This window comes from Triturus cristatus, chromosome 11, assembly GCF_964204655.1.
Source record: "Triturus cristatus chromosome 11, aTriCri1.1, whole genome shotgun sequence".
NCBI classification, from domain to species: domain Eukaryota; kingdom Metazoa; phylum Chordata; class Amphibia; order Caudata; family Salamandridae; genus Triturus; species Triturus cristatus.
Genome location: NC_140594.1, coordinates 997888282 through 997905675, shown reverse-complemented (window position 1 = coordinate 997905675; position 17394 = coordinate 997888282).

The window sequence follows — 17394 nt, the reverse complement described above, 5'->3', positions numbered from 1 at the left end:
CATATGCACCCACCCCCATGTCTCTGTCCACTGCTGGGAGCCCTCTGCACCCACCCCTCATATCTCTGTCCACTGCTGGGAGTCTTCTGCACCCACCCCCATGTCTCTGTCCACGGATGGGAGTCCTCTGCACCCACCCCTCAGATTGCAGGCCACTGCTGGTTGTCATATGCACCCACCTCCATGTCTCTGTCCACTGCTGGGAGTCCTCTGCACCCACCCCCATGTCTCTGTCCACTACTGGGAGTCCTCTGCACCCACCCCTCAGATTGCAGGCCACTGCTGGTTGTCATATGCACCCACCCCCATGTCTCTGTCCTCTGCTGGGAGTCCTCTGCACCCACCCCCATATCTCTGTCCACTGCTGGGAGTCCTCTGCACCCACCCCCATGTCTCTGTCCACTGCTGGGAGTCCTCTGCACCCACCCCTCAGATTGCAGGCAACTGCTGGTTGTCATATGCACCCACCCCCATGTCTCTGTCCACTGCTGGGAGTCCTCTGCACCCACCCCCATGTCTCTGTCCACTGCTGGGAGTCTTCTGCACCCACCCCTATATGTTTTTCCACTGCTGGTATTCATCTGCAGCCACCCCCATATGGCTGGACACTGCAGGTATTCATCTACAGCAACCCCTATATGGCTGACCACTGCTGGGAGTCCTCTACAGCCACCCCTACATGTCTGGACACTGCTGGTATTGATCTGCAGCCACCCCCATATGGCTGGCCACTGCTGGGAATCCTCTGCAACCACCACCCACCCCCTTGGAGCAGTACACTGCTGGCCTGGACCTACACACACACCAATATGAAGGTAACATGCAGGGCCAGACTGTAACCCCACATTCGTGGCGCGTGTATGCATCGTACCCCAGATGTACTGGAGCCGTATGGGTACAGGTGAAACGCACCGTGCCCCCGCATTCAGTGCATGTGTACGCATCGTATCACTATTGTACTGATGCCGTAGGGGTACGTGTGTAACGCACCGTACCCACGCATTCATTGCGTGTGTACGGTCCGTATCATTATTGTACTGGTGCCGTAGAGGTACGTGTGAAACGTACCGTACCCACGCATTCATTGCTTGTGTACGCATCATATCAATATTGTACTGATGCCGTTGGGCTACGTGTGAAACGCACCATACACACGCTGTCATTGCGTGTGTTCGGTCCATATCACTGTTCTACTGGTGCCGTAGGGGTACGTGTGTAACGCACCGTACCCACGCATTCATTGCGTGTGTACGGTCCGTATCACTATTATGGTGCCGTAGGGGTACGTGTGAAACGTACCGTACCCACGCATTCATTGCATGTGTATGGTCTGTATCACTGTTCTACTGGTGCCGTAGGGGTACGTGTGAAACGTACCGTACCCACGCATTCATTGCATGTGTACTGTCTGTATCACTATTGTACTGGTGCCGTAGGGGTACGTGTGTAACGCACCGTACCCACGCATTCATTGCGTGTGTACGGTCCGTATCACTATTGTACTAGTGCCGTAGGGAGACGTGTGAAACGCACCGTACCCATGCATTCATTGCGTGTGTACGGTCCGTATCACTATCGTACTGGTGCCGTAGGGGTACGTGTGCAACGCACCGTACACGTCCACTTCCGTTGTTGCGGTACGCAGGGGTTGCTGGCCACACCCCCCCAAGTGACCAGACCCTGGTGGTAATGTATGGGCTCCATATTATAGTTTTGGATTTGGGTATGGGGTATGTTTCCTGCCCCTCACCCCCACCCTCGCCCCTGGGTGTTGTTCTCACCTTCTGCGGCGTGTGCGTCGGGTCCGGTGCACCAGGTCGTAGGCTAGGAGGACCGGGATGACACGTACGATGGGGTTCATGGCGTGTACGTCGTGTACCGGGGCTCCGTTGCCTAGCGGTTCGCGTAGGACTCTGCTTTACCGGCTGTGTTTGGCTCCCGTAAAAAAGAGCCGTACGGAGTGACGTAGGGACGAATCGTACTTGCTGGGCCGGAAACCGCTGCTTGAATACGTCCGGACGTCGCGTACAAGCTGTTCCGGATCAGCATCGTTGGTTTTTTGGACCCGTACGGTCTTTTGTACGAAACGTACGGAAATAGGCTTTCTGTACGAATCGTACTTCCTAGGTTGTACGGAAAGTTTACCGGGTACGAGTCGTACGGAGAAAACGCTCCTTACAACGATCCGTACAGCCTTTTTCCAGGATTGGAATCGGCCCCTTAATGTATTACTCATAATTATAGAAATTTACAAATAATTCTAAATATGTTTTTTAAGTTAGATGTATTATATAATTTATTTTACATTTTTTGTATACATATAAAAAAACAATATTTTGTACTTCGATATTTTTAACAGCAATATGTTTTTTTCCGATATTTTAGTACTTACCATTATGAAGATAGGAGGTCAATATTTTTGATATCGATATTTATATCCCGATATTTTGGTAACAATATTTTTGTACTTGATATTCTGTCAGTGATCCATGGCTAGGGCGGTCGTCCTCAAATCTGGGGAACCGGGTTTGAGTCTCGGCCAAGACGCACTACATCCTATGATTCTGGATAAATCACTTAATTTCCCCGTGCCTAACAAAAATGAATGTGTCATCATGTAACGCAACTGGTGCTTGTGTAAAGCGCTCTGATATACGGACTTTCGGTTCAAGTTCACACTATATAAAACTCTTTAAAAAAAAAGTCAGGCAAGCAATAGGATTGTAAAGAGGGCATAGCCTTACTGTTGGGACAAACAGAAGACGAGGAAGGCATGGCATTGAATTAGACACCAGCAAATGATAGTGACAATAATACCACATAGTGGTAAGCAATGAGCTGACAGGAAGCCCACTGTATATATATTTGTATATTTGTAAAGCGCAACATTCATCCTGACGTATATCACGGCGCTGTCTTGCGGAACACATGGTAGGTTATGTTGGGGGCCTTCAGCTGCTCGCACTTATGTCATAGGAAAATGCTGGGTTTTTTTAGCTTTTTCCTGAACGTTACATAGTTCTCAGTAAGATGCAGGTCCTGAGGTAATTTGTTCTAGTGTTTAGCCGCCAGGTATGAAAATGATTGGCCTCCTGCTCTTACTTTCTTTATACGCCTGGGCAGAGGCGCAACTAGAGCCACATTTCGGGGGTGGCAGGGCTACAAATAATTTGGGGGGGAGGGCTGATTCTTTCAGCAATATGCCAAGTGGAGATGCAGGGGCTCTAAGAAGGGGTGAAACACAACAAAGCCTCGTTAGCAAGCCAATGGTCTTTTAAAGACCTGTGAAGTACTCGGGGGCGGCTGTGTGTGTGCCCGGGAAGCTGTCTCAACCCAGGCTGACACACACAACGGGGGACTCAAGCCCTTTGAGCCTAATGGGCATTGCGCGCCTGGGCCTAGCTATTGCTTGGTTTTGTGATCTTAAGCACCTCCTGAGGATATAGAATTTGATTTTATTCTGGAGAATTCTGGGCCCAAGGTTATGCAGTGCTTTATGAGGTGCAAAAAGGCAACCCCCTATGTAAGTATTTAAGGTCAGGGAACAGGGGGAAAGAGAACAACAAACTATAGTGTACAGTATCCCTCTAGACCTATATTACTTTAATTAGTGTGGGTTCACAAAGGAAACACAACCATCTATCAAATATGTTATTTGTTTATATTTTTTTATTTAATTTCTTTTGTTCATTCTTTATGTCTACCAATGAAATTCATTTCTTATTTTTATAAAAAACATACCAAACATACAAACATTTGTTCCTATTATTGTGTGAACAAATTCTTACAAAAATACATAGTAAGCTTTGTGTATATATTTTTTTGAACTTTACAAAAAATAAGATTACTACAAAGTAGAAATGGAAATTATTCTGTAACAACATACAATTTTTGTGGAAAGCATTAATTCAAAATAATGAATTCAAAAAGATGGAAAAAATATATCACCCCACCATTCACACCTCTTCATACTCCTCATTCATGTCACTCTCATACATGACACACACTCTACCCACCCCAGAGACAATCAGCATGCACAGAAAGACCAAAACAGGGGTGAACTGCTCAACCCTCTGATACTGTGCTGAGCGCTGGGGTGTGTCAAGCACACTGGTCGACTCGCGTTTCGATGGCTTAATCTCCTTTAGTTGCCATCTTTATCAAGACCTTTTACTTCTCAGTTAGGTAACGGGCATGGATGGGGAAATACAATTTCTGCAAAGACAATATAGGAAATTAATATTATAAATTTTACATTAATCATGATAGTGTGTTCACACCCCACAAGAGAATTCTTAAATTTTCTCCAAGAAAAGTTTAAAAAAAAGTCAAGAATAGCCAGACTGTCAAAGATACAAATGTGCCACTAAAAGGAGTGCATTAGTCGCGTTAAATGGACCACCTCCCATAGGGAAACATCAAGAGACAGAGAATCATTAAAATAGGAAACATTATTGAGAGTCATAGTCTTTCACTGCTCTTAGTCATCAAGCTACTAACCAGACTCTTGTAAAGATTAAATGAACTAAACAACGGTCTATGTCCATTATGTGTAGAAGCATTGATCACACACCTTTATTTTTGCGTTAGCCTCCTTACAAGTATTATTGAATCTGAAGGTTAAGGCGAATCGTTCCGTCCCACAATGCTTGATATGAGTCTTATCTGAGCAGGTTCAGCTTAAGATACCGACTTTCTTATGTTCGTCTTGGGTCTGCATCTGACAACAGGGAATATTTTTACAAAAAGGATCAATAACTCTACTGGTCATCTGGTTTTAGGTCATTTAATAATAATAAGATTACGGTAATGGCCTATGCCTTTTATGCGAATAAAACTAGGGCAAGTCACCTTCTTACTTGTATGGGAATTGCTCGAATGTTCCCTTGGCTTGTTTCTTTTTATTCTTCTTCTAGTTGATCACAACGTATTAAATATCGTCCTGAAGATCAGTGGTTCTCCTCTACTGGGTGAGCCTAATGATGGTAAGGCAAAGAGGGAAGTATACCTATTGTTTAGAAGGAATTTCGTGCAGAGCATAGAAAGTTGGTACTAATAACCTTCCTATACCACCTCTATAGGTGATTGGTTATTCTCAATATAAAGAGCTTTGGTTATCTATCCTAATAAGTCTTATACCGAATAAAGGTGAAACCACCCTCTATATTTCAGTGAACCTCTGTACTATCTGGTAATCTTCTAAGGAGGATTATTCTCTGAATGTTGCTCTAAAAAATTCCCCAATAGCCATAGGTACCTCCAAAATTAATCAAAGAACCATTTACATGCAGTCTCTCCCGCAGGGAGGACTAATTCTAACCTCCTCTTGTTATCGAGTCTCTTACCTACAATAGTCGGTAATTCTTAACGCCGTAACTGCATGTGGTTGCTCTGCTGGGATCCGGGGGATAGTGAGCGCTGTTTTTATATGCTTAGTAATGTTAAGGAATTTCTGATGCAGAACACCTGCAAAGCATTGTGACTTAATGCAACTGCGACAGATCGCTCTATACTACTTCTTAGTTACTGTGTTGCCATTAGCGCCATCTTTGAGTAGATGTTATAGAGTCAAGATAATAAACGGTCGCCCTGTTTATATAGTATTGAGCTCGTTAAATCATATGATTGTCTTCTACTATTGCATACACCGGGAAGAAAAACAAGTGAGTTCTTCAACGGTGATTCTTCACAAAGAAATTCAATGACAATTAATATCACCAAACACAAAAAAATTGATTTGTCAAACCCCTTGATCTGTAATCCACGCCATCTTGGAGTGGATATTGTAAAGATAATTGGTATGCGATCGCCTTGTCTTAGCAGTACTGAGATTGTTTAATAAAATATTTACCATCACCATCAGCGTTGTGACGTAGTGCAACTGCGACAGCTCGCTCTATACTACTTCTTAGTTATTGTGTTGTCATTAGCGCCATCTTTAAATGGATGTTATAAAATCAAGATAATACACGGGCGCCCTGTTTATATGGTACTGAGCTCGTTAAATCATATGATTATCTTCTACTGTTACATATAAAGGGAAGGAAAACGAGTGAGTTCCTCAGCGGTAATTCTTCACAAAGAAATTCAATGACAATTCATATCATCGTAGACTTTTCTTGGAGAAAATTTAAGAATTCTCTTGTGGGGTGTGAACACACTATCATGATTAATGTAAAATGTATAATATTAATTTCCTATATTGTCTTTGCAGAAATTGTATTTCCCCATCCATGCCCGTTACCTAACTGAGAAGTAACAGGTCTTGATAAAAATGGCAACTAAAGGAGATTAAGCCATCGAAACGCGCGTCGACCAGTGTGCTTGACACACCCCAGCGCTCAGCACAGTATCAGAGGGTTGAGCAGTTCACCCCTGTTTTGGTCTTTCTGTGTATGCTGATTGTCTCTGGGGTGGGTAGAGTGTGTGTCATGTATGAGAGTGACATGAATGAGGAGTATGAAGAGGTGTGAATGGTGGGGTGATATATTTTTTTCATCTTTTTTAATTCATTATTTTGAATTAATGCTTTCCACAAAAATTGTATGTTGTTACAGAATAATATCCATTTCTACTTTGTAGTAATCTTATTTTTTGTAAAGTTCAAAAAAATATATACACAAAGCTTACTATGTATTTTTGTAAGAATTTGTACACACAATAATAGGAACAAATGTTTGTATGTTTGGTATGTTTTTTATAAAAATAAGAAATGAATTTCATTGGTAGACATAAAGAATGAACAAAAGAAATTAAATAACAAAATATAAACAAATAACATATTTGATAGATGGTTGTGTTTCCTTTGTGAACCCACACTAATTAAAGTAATATAGGTCTAGAGGGATACTGTACACTATAGTTATGCAGTGCTTTATGCGCATGACTCAGCAGCTTGAATCTTGCTCTTTGGGGCATAGGTAGCCAGTGGGGCTGTTTCATGCACACAGACGCTGAACTAAATCTGCCTTTGATACACACAAGCTTAGCAGCCGCATTTTGCAGCACTTGTAAGCGTGAGAAAAGGTAGTCTGCCATGCCCAAGTACAGTGCATTACCATAGTACCACTGCACGTTCTCAATATGTTTTTCACAGACAGCGTGAGCTGTCTGGTAGGTGAGACCTAAAAGGAAGGCTGAGTCTGCTTTGACAGGATTTGAAGTCATGATCAAAGTGCAAATGTCAGCAGCAAGTGTTTAATTCTCTCATCCTATGTAGAGAAGCTGTTTTGACTTTTTTGGTCTCAAGCAAACCAGTTTTTATCATACATTCTGCTTTCAAGGCATCTGCTGCAGAGATCTGTGTACCCAACACGTTGTAGGGTATAATTCTAGTGAAATAGCTGCTCATTTAGTGGTGTACTTGGTGCAGAAATCTGTGTGTAATCTTCTGGCCCCAGGTTTGAATCATCATAAAATCGATTAGATTTCCCTGCTGCACTGCACCGTATTTAATCTGCAGTCATAGTTTATAAACTCGCAGTACACCTGGAGGGATAAATATAACTTTTTGCAGGGATCCCTGTGTAACTTACAGGTCACAAATCCCAGTCCTGGTAAAATGATTCAACAGTTCATGTGCCCGTCTGCAGACAGCATCATGCAACCTCGAAATGCATGTTTGAATTTCTGCTGGTATTATTTAAAAAAATGTAGTTTTCTAATGCTGATAAAAGAATGCCTTTGAGTTGGGTAGTATTTAATGTAAGGCTCCACACCCCTCTTTTGCTCCACTTTCATTCAGCAAGGATAGCACTGTGTGCGGTGTGCAAGGGTAGTGGTCCAGCTCTCTTGGTTTTCCTAGACAAACGAAACCTGAGTCCTTCGAGGCCCTGATACACAGAATAAAGGATATTGCACAAACAAAATAACATAAATTCTAACACTTCTAGCATTGAAATATGTGCAACTTATAATAGTGTTTCCAATCCTCCTAATGACCTCTAGGCGCTCTGTGGGACAGGCGGAGACATTCAGACGTATCAAACAGATTACTCCTGGCAGACGGGCACAAGTCAAACTGTAAACAGCATGACAGTAATAATAATGCTCAGACTTAAGTTAAAACACATTGTAGCTTATAAGAATGAACACCTTGGCTCAAACTATTACCAGGAGTAAACTTCCATCATAAAAATACATATACCTAAATACAATACTGAGAAAGCATTAGTTTTGATCCACAAACAATCATGTTCAAAATGAAACACATCCTCTGCTGCCCCCTACTGTCTAATAGTTATAACTTTTTTAGTTCAACAGAGAAGCCAATTACCTACGAGCCACTGGAATGTTGTGGCTGGGGAGCACCAAATTCCGCAGCAGTGTTCACTAAATTATGCGGCAATAAAAGCCAAATTATGCAGCAAAATGTGGCACATTTGATACTAATATTTCATTATTTTCTCATTTTTACACATGGTAATACTGTGTTTTCAAAGATTTCACCTCGTTATTGCCAGTTTAAGAACCAAACATAGACAAAAGCCACCGAAAGATGACCAGTTAACCTTTGCAAAAGGCCTTCCACAGTGCGCAAACTCACATTAACATGTTTTCAGTAACTTTTGATCCGTTTGAGCTAGAAACAATTTTTTTGTTAAAATATGCAGATTGTGCAGCAAATTGTGGATTATGTGGCAAATGCGGCATATTCATAATTATGCTGAAAAGCCGCATAATCGCATAGTTCCAGTAGCGGTTGGAATATATCTCTGGGATACATTAATCATTCAATGATGGTGTAGCTTAATAGTTCACTTTTGTTGCACACGTCCATGATACCTTCATATAACAATCAGTCTTCACAGTGACAACTTAAACTAGTAAATAATGCCATTATTCTTGTAGCTTTGAAAAAACATGAAAGGGTGATAAAATCAATGTGATTTTCACTGTTCTGAAGCATTGTGCGGGTTTTGCTTGTCTTTCAGGTGACTGACCTATGCTAGACTCATGCAGATACCTTTGCAATATGGCGCAAAGGAGTGTGTGTGGTGCTCAACTGCATAATTCTGCACCAGTGCTAGGGACAGAGCTGGATAGTGCCATATCTCTGTAGATATTGTGCTTTCCTGTTGTCTTCCTGTCACACAATGCAGTGCAGCAAGTTTGTGTGCTGCATTGCGTGACAGGTTTGTAACTCTGGGGCCTCATATATTGTGGAATCTCTGTCTTCATGAGGGCTACATCAAATATGTAACTAACTTTATGTCAACTTAATTCCTAAATGTAATAAATTAGGCTATTAGTTGAGAAAGGTGTGAGCCGCACTCAAGTAATAAACACAATCATTGTCAGGGTAAACCACAAAAGTCACCAAATAAACCTGTGATTAATCCTCTGGTAGCCTGGTAAAAAATCAGTCAGGCTTAACTTCGAGACAATGAGTAAAGTATTTACGCAGTTCCTAAACAGTAATGAAGTGAAAACACCACACAAGTATAATCAATTTAGAAAGATAGAGGATATTTTAATGAATGAAATGACACCTGTTAGAAATTGGGTTTTTGCAACAAACATAGTCCCTGTCATTGTGAACTACCAAAAGTCACTAAATTAACCTTTGCTTAAGCAGCAGTTTTGCTACTGTGGGAACTACACATCCTTGCAAGCACAGGGGCCCAGGAGGCGACCAACTTCTCCAACCTCACCTACATTAAACCTGCTAGTCCTACATAGTGCCATTGGAAGTCCAGCCGCGCGTAGGCAATGTCTTTGGCGAAGTACACGTCAGCGTTGTGCAGCACACATAAAAGCTGCAAATCATCATTTTTTTAAATGATTGTTTATGTGCAGGAAGGGACATCGCAAAATGCCATGAATGATTGTTTATATGCAGGAAGGTGTTCCTTCCTGCACATAAACAATCATTCATTGCGTTTTGCTGTTTCTGGAGTGTACCTTCCTGCACATAAACAATCATTCATGGGGTTTTGCTGTTTCTATGTGTGCGGCACAAAGCAGCACACATAGAAACAGCAAAAACTAGGAGGGGATTTGAACTTACCTGCCACCAGTTGCTGCCTGTCCACGCCGCCACCGCCGCTGGAGTCATTTGGGGAGTGGAGCCGGTCTCGGTAAAAGACAACCCGAGACTACAACTCCCAGCACCCTTGGTGGCGCACACGCCGCACACGCCAGGAGAAAGCGCCGGGAGGCGTATAAAAGGGGGACAGGCCTCCAGCAGTGCGGGATATGCCCGGGCAAAGCCCGGGCCAAGGGCTGGCCCGTCTGCGCCCGTCAGAGGCCGGGCTGGGCCACCCCCCCTGAGAGGTGCTGCCGAAGTTGCTGTGTTGCTGTAGTGAGGTGAGTGCTAATCAGAAACTGTGACATGGGGGAAACACTCCACCACACCAGGTTCCCGTCCCACCACTACCACCACCATAGACAGCATGTTAGAAAGAGCAGTCAGAATTGTCTCAACAGAAATTGAGTTAACAGAAAGGCGATTATCTTTGGGACTGTTGGCACCCCAACCTACCTTGATGGAAGGAGAGAAGCAGGAGATTCGCACTGGCCCTCCTCTGACACCAAATGTAATCGTGAACACCACCAGACATTCACCAACCCAGAAAGGCGGTTACGAGTTGGCAAACAATGAGGGTAATGAGGTCAATGTAGGCCTTATGGATAGTCAACCTTCGACCCATGCAAAATACATTGTACCAAATAAAGATGTCTCCCCAGACCCCAGATCTGTACTGAGAGGAAACAACCACCTCGCTCAAAACCACAACGCACAGCCCTGAGCTCATGGATACAAGGCACGGCTGCCCCAGCGATCACAGTAAACACAGAGCCCACCAGCGCTACAATTGATAACACCGTCGATCTGACTTCATCAGACGCCGTAACCCACTCTATTCATACACAAACTGAGCGTACAATAGCCCCGATGACTTGCATTAGACCCAGTGACCTTTCAGCCGCCTTCGACGGTCTGCCACCGCACTCTAAAGACACGTCTCCAAGAAGCCGGAATCCAAGAGAAGGCCCTCGACTAGACCACGTCCTTCCTCTCCGGCAGAACCCAGAGCGTCCGCCTCCCACCCTTCCGATCCGAAGCCACTGACATCATCTGCGGCGTCCCCCAGGGCTCAGCCCGACGCTGTTCAACGTCTCCATGGCCCCCCTCGCACAAATGGCCCGACAGCACGACCTCAACATCATCTCCTACACCAACGACACCCAGCTTATCCTCTCCCTCACCAAGGACCCGCACACCGCCAAAACCAACCTCCACGAGGGACTGAAGGCCGTCGCCGACTGGATGAGAAGCAGCCGTCTGAAGCTGAACTTGGACAAGATGGAGGTCCTCATCCTCGGACCCACCCCCTCAGCCTGGGACGACTCCTGGTGGCGGACCACACTGGGAACAGCACCGACACCCACCGACCACGCACGCAACCTAGGATTCATCCTCGACTGCTCCCTCTCCAGGTCGAAGCAGGTCAGCGCCGTCTACTCCTCCTGCTACAACACCCTCCGCATGCTCCGCAGGATCTACAAGTGGATCCCGACCGAAACCAGAAGAACAGTGACACAGGCCCTCGTCAGCAGCAGGCTGCACTACGGCAACGCACTCTACTCAGGCATCACAGCCAAACACCTGCGTCGACTACAACGCATCCAAAGTGCCTCCGCCTAATTGATCCTCAACTTCCCCCGCTGCAGCCACATCACCCCGCACCTGAGAGACCTACACTGGCTCCCCGTCAACAAGAGGATCACCTTCAAGCTTCTCACCCACGCACACAAAGCACTCCACAATGCCGGACTGGCCTACCTGAACAGCAGACTCAGCTTCTACACCCCCACCCACCAGCTCTGCTCCTCCAGCCTCGCCCTCGCCGCTTTCCCCCGCATCCAACGAAAGACCTCAGGCGGCAGATCTTTCTCCTACCTCGCCGCCAAGATTTGGAACACCCTCCGACCCACCTACGACAGACCCAAGACCTGCTCACCTTCAGAAGACTCCTCAAGACCTGGCTCTTCGAGCAGTAGCGCCCCCCCCCTCAGTGCCTTGAGACCCTCACGGGTAAGTAGAGCGCTTTACAAATTCCTTGATTGATTGATTGACATTTCAATTGGTACCATAGTGGACTCAGTTTATGAACGTATGAAAAACGTGGTGGATACAACTTTTAATGCCCTTTTGAAACGTTTAGATAGCTTGGAGGCTTTGATAAATAAATCAAACACGCATATAAGTATACCCAAAGTCACAAGCAAAACTGGGGGGGTTCAGAATACAAAGCCCTCTAGCGCTACGAACACAAATATGCAACAGCAAACTGTGAATCCCATACCCTCTCTTTCTAGTAATGCTAGTGTAATGTGTGGCAAACAAAAAGATAGTTTACTCACCAAACCTATCCCCAGTGAGAATGAATGAATGAATGAATGAATGAATGAATGAATGAATGAAAGGAAACTTGTAAACGCGCGACTTAACCCGAAGGCATCAAGGCGCCTAACCAAAAAACAGTTCAAAAAGTAAGGCAGATCATGTCTAAGCGTAAGCCTTGGCGAATAGCCATGTCTTAAGAGCCTTCCTAAAAGCCAGCGCCGAGGGAAGAGATTTTACCTCCAAGGGCAGGGTGTTCCAGAGCCTAGGAGCAAGAGTTGAAAAGGCTCTACCTCCCCAATTGGCTTTACGTATCCTGGGAACTAGAAGCAAAAACTTGTTGGACGACCGGAGAGTTCTAGAGGGTGTATAGGGGACCAACAGATCCCTCACACCTCCGGACCGGTTAGTGGCCAGGGCTCTATAAATCAGGGTCAGGGACTTGAAGGATATCCTGGCCTCCATTGGAAGCCAGTGTAGAGTCCTTCTTGCCGCATGAGCTGAGGCCCGTTTGGGCAGGTCCAAAACCAGTCTAGCGGCGGCATTCTGCACCATTTGGAGACGGGTTACCAGACCCTTGTTAATGCCTAAATAAAGAGCATTACAATAATCGAGTCTGGAACCTATCAATGCCAGGACAATGTGTTTCCTGGCCTGGAAGGACAAATAGTGCCTGATCCTCCGTAAGATGTTTATAAGGCCCCAACAGGTGGAGATGGTCCTCTTTACCTGTTGATCCATCCTCAAGAGGGGATCGATCAGGACACCTAAGTTTTTGGCCAGAGTAGTCGGTGAAGGGCACACCCCCATAGTGGAAGGCCACCAATCAGCCGACCAAAAATCCTCCTTTCCCCCGAACACCAGAATCTCTGTCTTTTCTCCATTGAGCTTCAATGAATTACAGACCATCCATTGAGCGACTGCCTTCATACAGTTTTTAAATTTAGAGGCGGCCAAGATGGCAGGTTGGGTAAAAGACAGCAGAATCTGTGTGTCGTCGGCATAAGAGATTACCTCCATCCCAAAAGATCTAATAAGCCTGGCAAGTGGGGTGACATAGATGTTAAAGAGGGTCGGACTTAATGCCGACCCCTGAGGGACCCCACAATGCACAGGGAGGGATGGAGACAAAAACTCCCCAAGCTTTACTCTCTGTTCCCTCTGATTCAGGAAGGATGCCAGCAAACTAAGTGCCGTTCCTTCCACCCCTGTCTCTCTCAGCCTTGATGTTAGAACTGAGGGAGACAGGGTATCGAACGCAGCCGAGAGATCCAAAAGGATAAGGAGAGTGGTCAGTCCCTTGTCAACCCTGGTGCGGATGGTGTCAAGCACGAAGGTAAGGGCAGATTCGGTGCTGTGTTCTCTCCTGAATCCGTGCTGCGAATGATCTAACCTATCATGGGTTTCCAGAAAGTCGACAAGATGCTTATTTAGATGAATTTCCAGCATCTTGGCGGGAGCTGGGAGCAACGAAATGGGGCGAAAGTTTTTAAGCACACCCGGGTCAAGTGTGGATTTTTTTAAAAGAGGTTTGACCACCGCTTTCTTCCACTGTGGGGGGAAGGACCCTTCCTTCATTGCCCCGTTCATCACACCCAATAAGGGTGGAAGAAGACAGTCCTTGCACTGTTTAAGAAGTTTAAGAGGGCAGGGGTCTAAGGGGGACCCCGACCTAACCTTGGCCAGGAGAGCTTCCAGATCCAGTAGGGAAAGGGAAGGAAAACTGGACAGACTTCCATGGGACACCTCCTCAGAAAGAGGCAACACGGTAATAGGAGAAACTGTGGAAGTGGATAGAGCCACCTTTTGTAGCTCCAATGCAGAATGAATATCTACAATCTTGGTGTTAAAGAATTGTGCAATATCATTACATAGCTGTTGTGAGCTAACCACAGGATCTGGCATCTTTAATGAGATGAGCGTGTCAACGATTTTGAAGAGGTCTTTGGGTGAGGAAAGGGAGGCAGTAAGAGAAGTGAAATATTCCTGTTTGGTTTTGATAACCTCCTTCTTATAAGTCTTCAAAAGACTTTTATGTTTGTCCCTCTCGCACAAGGCCCCACTAGACCGCCAACGACGTTCCTGTCTCCGTAATCCCTGCCTAAGCAGTCTAAGTGATTCAGAGAACCAGGGGGCCGAGGGAGTTCTTCTGGCAGAATAACAAAGGGTAGCCGGTGCAAGTTCATCCAAGGCTGTTGTAACACCATTCTCCAACCTCTCCACTGCCGAAGTTACGTCCTCCCCAGGGATAATCAATAGCCCTGTAAGTTTAGGAGCGAGTAGGTTATTAGTAAGATTCTTTAAATTGCGTTTCCGTTCAAATTTACTAGGCTTGTTACCCCTATTGCTTGGCAAGGGGGTTGTTAAGACCAGGGGAATCACATATTGGTCGGACCATGAGAGGGGAAAAGGCGATTCAACGACCAACCGAGTGTCGTTGGAGAATCCCTTAACACGCACAGTGCGCACCAATAACATCAATAGTTTGCATTGCAACACCTCTTCAGTTAACTCTTTTGTCACCAACAACATCACAACTCTGGCCCCCTTGCAACTTAACACCCCGAGTGCCACCTTTATCTCAGACAACCATGATACGGGGCCGTCCTTAGAGACTAGGAGTGATGTTCTCAACTTACCACCTGCAGCATGCCCCTATGTCCTAGTCTTAGCAGGCGTTCACCTCTTAAGGAAAAACCAAACCGAGACTTGGGACCAACTCCGGAATAAAAGCGCAGACTGGCTAGTTAAACATAAAGGCCTAAGGGTGGCAAATGTCAGTGAGATATTAATGGTGCGCAGGGTGGGCTGGGTTGGACCCTCACAAAAGAACATCAATGGGGACTGCATTGTTATTAACTTTAGACGACCCCCACTGGTAAAATTGTTACTGTCAGCACAGGAATTCAATAACAATTTCCCAACCCTCATTTGGTCGTTGCCCTTAGGTTTTTTTCTACAAACCAACCCCAGACCTACACAATTTTGTTATCCCCCCACACACCATGCATAACAGGTTCTCTGTTCTATCTAGCTTAGAAAGCCTAGATTGACTGTCTTCCTGCTCATCACCTGCTGCATCTGCTATTAATGGACTCTCCCCATACCCTCTCGTTGTTGTTACCCCTGAACTAGACGATTCAAATCTACACGTGCTTAGTTGGAATGTTGCAGGGCTAGTTTCTAAGCTACACTCCATAGACTGGGTCAACATAGTCCAAAAATACGACATCCTAATGTTCCAAGAAACATGGTGTACAAAGGAACTATTCTTAGAAGGCTTTGTATGTCTTAATAGTATTATACCTAGCCCCAAAGCTGGCGGTCCACCATGTGGACTCTCAACCTGGATCAATATCTCAGCAGGTGGGAGCATAAAGTCTCTTGTGACAAATAACGACAACTTCCAAGCAATGATTTACACATGAGGGGCGTCAATTTGTTTTATCAACTTTTATAATAATGATTTCACAACATTACCTAATATGAATTTTATTAATCTGTTTGAGTTTATTGCTGATTTAAAAAATCAGAATGTGTATGATAAATTGGCTCGATTTTGTCTGAGTGGTGATTTTAATGCTAGACTTCCTAAGGACAACGGCCCAACTCTGATTTCCTTGGCCTCTGAGCCTCCATGTAAAAGAGGGATGGAACTATTAGATCACCTATCTATTTGCAATTTAATCAACGTGATGCAAATAGCTGACGTACATCAAAACAGAAATTGCCTAATACCCACTTATAGGGGTCGTGGCTGTTTCTCTACAATCAATTACGTTTTCATATCGGCCTCATTGGAGGACCTTTTACTAAAGGCAGAGGTTTTGTGTACCACACAGGGCGACCATAATCCAATTTTAACAACAATCAGATTCTCTCACAGACCCAGTCACGTTAAAGAGCCCAGCGCAAATAATTTAGTGGTCTCAACCGACAAACTAAGAGTAATTTGGAAGGGCATTGATAATAAAGCTCTATTTGCCAATATGATAAAATTGCACCCACTGCTCATCAAAACTTGTTTGACAATTAGTTATCCTAACCTAGAGCTTATTGAGGCATTTAGTAGCCGATGCGCTGGTATCAAACAAATGATTTCTACACCAGCGTTAAACATCAGTGAGAAACCTAGATGGTTCAATAGTACTTGCTCGCGAGCAAATAGAGAACTGCGTGTAGCATTAGCGGCTACACCCAGGAATGTAACTCTTGTTAGATCATTACGATCTCGTTATAAAGAAGCAGCCAGGCTACGAAAAGACGAGCTTTTAAAAGAACGTTGGGTTAATCTTGCCTGTGCCGCTACACTTAATGACAGAAACAGTTTTTGGGCAGCAGTCAAAACTATGAGATCCTTGGGCCTTACCCTTACTCCCTTAAGCTGTAACATAACCAGTGAATCATGGGAAGCACATTTTGCTAGGATTTACACAGCCCCGCTCGAGACCGTGAACACGTCAATTAGCCCTTCTGTCACTAGGGTCTTTATATCGGAAGTTGTGGATGCCATACACCAAAGTGTAGGCAACAAAGCCCCAGTGCCGGACGGGCTTTCTATCGATCTTATTAAACATGAACCGGATTTCTGGGCACACCTTTTATGTAATGTTTTTAACAACTTAACAAACACCACTATTCCAAGCACCTGGTCTACCAGCATTATCGTGCCCATTTTTAAAAAAGAAAATCGATCTAATCCTAGCTGCTATAGACCGATCTCTCTGATTGATAATACCCTAACAATCCTAGGGAGGGTCATGTTTAACAAAATTAGGACATGGGCCGAAAAGGAACAAATTTTAAATCGGTGCCAGCTGGGTTTTAGAAGCAAACTGGGATCAATCGAACAGTGTCTCAATTTAAATCTTATTATTGGCAAGTATACGATAGCACAGATGTCACCTATTTATTTGGCCTTCATGGACCTCACCTCAGCATTCGATTTTGTCAACAGGTCACGCTTGTGGTCGGTCCTTTTAAACTATGGGTTGGACGAGGCTTTGGTTCACTTTTTAGCACATTTGCATAGGGACTTGAAGGCT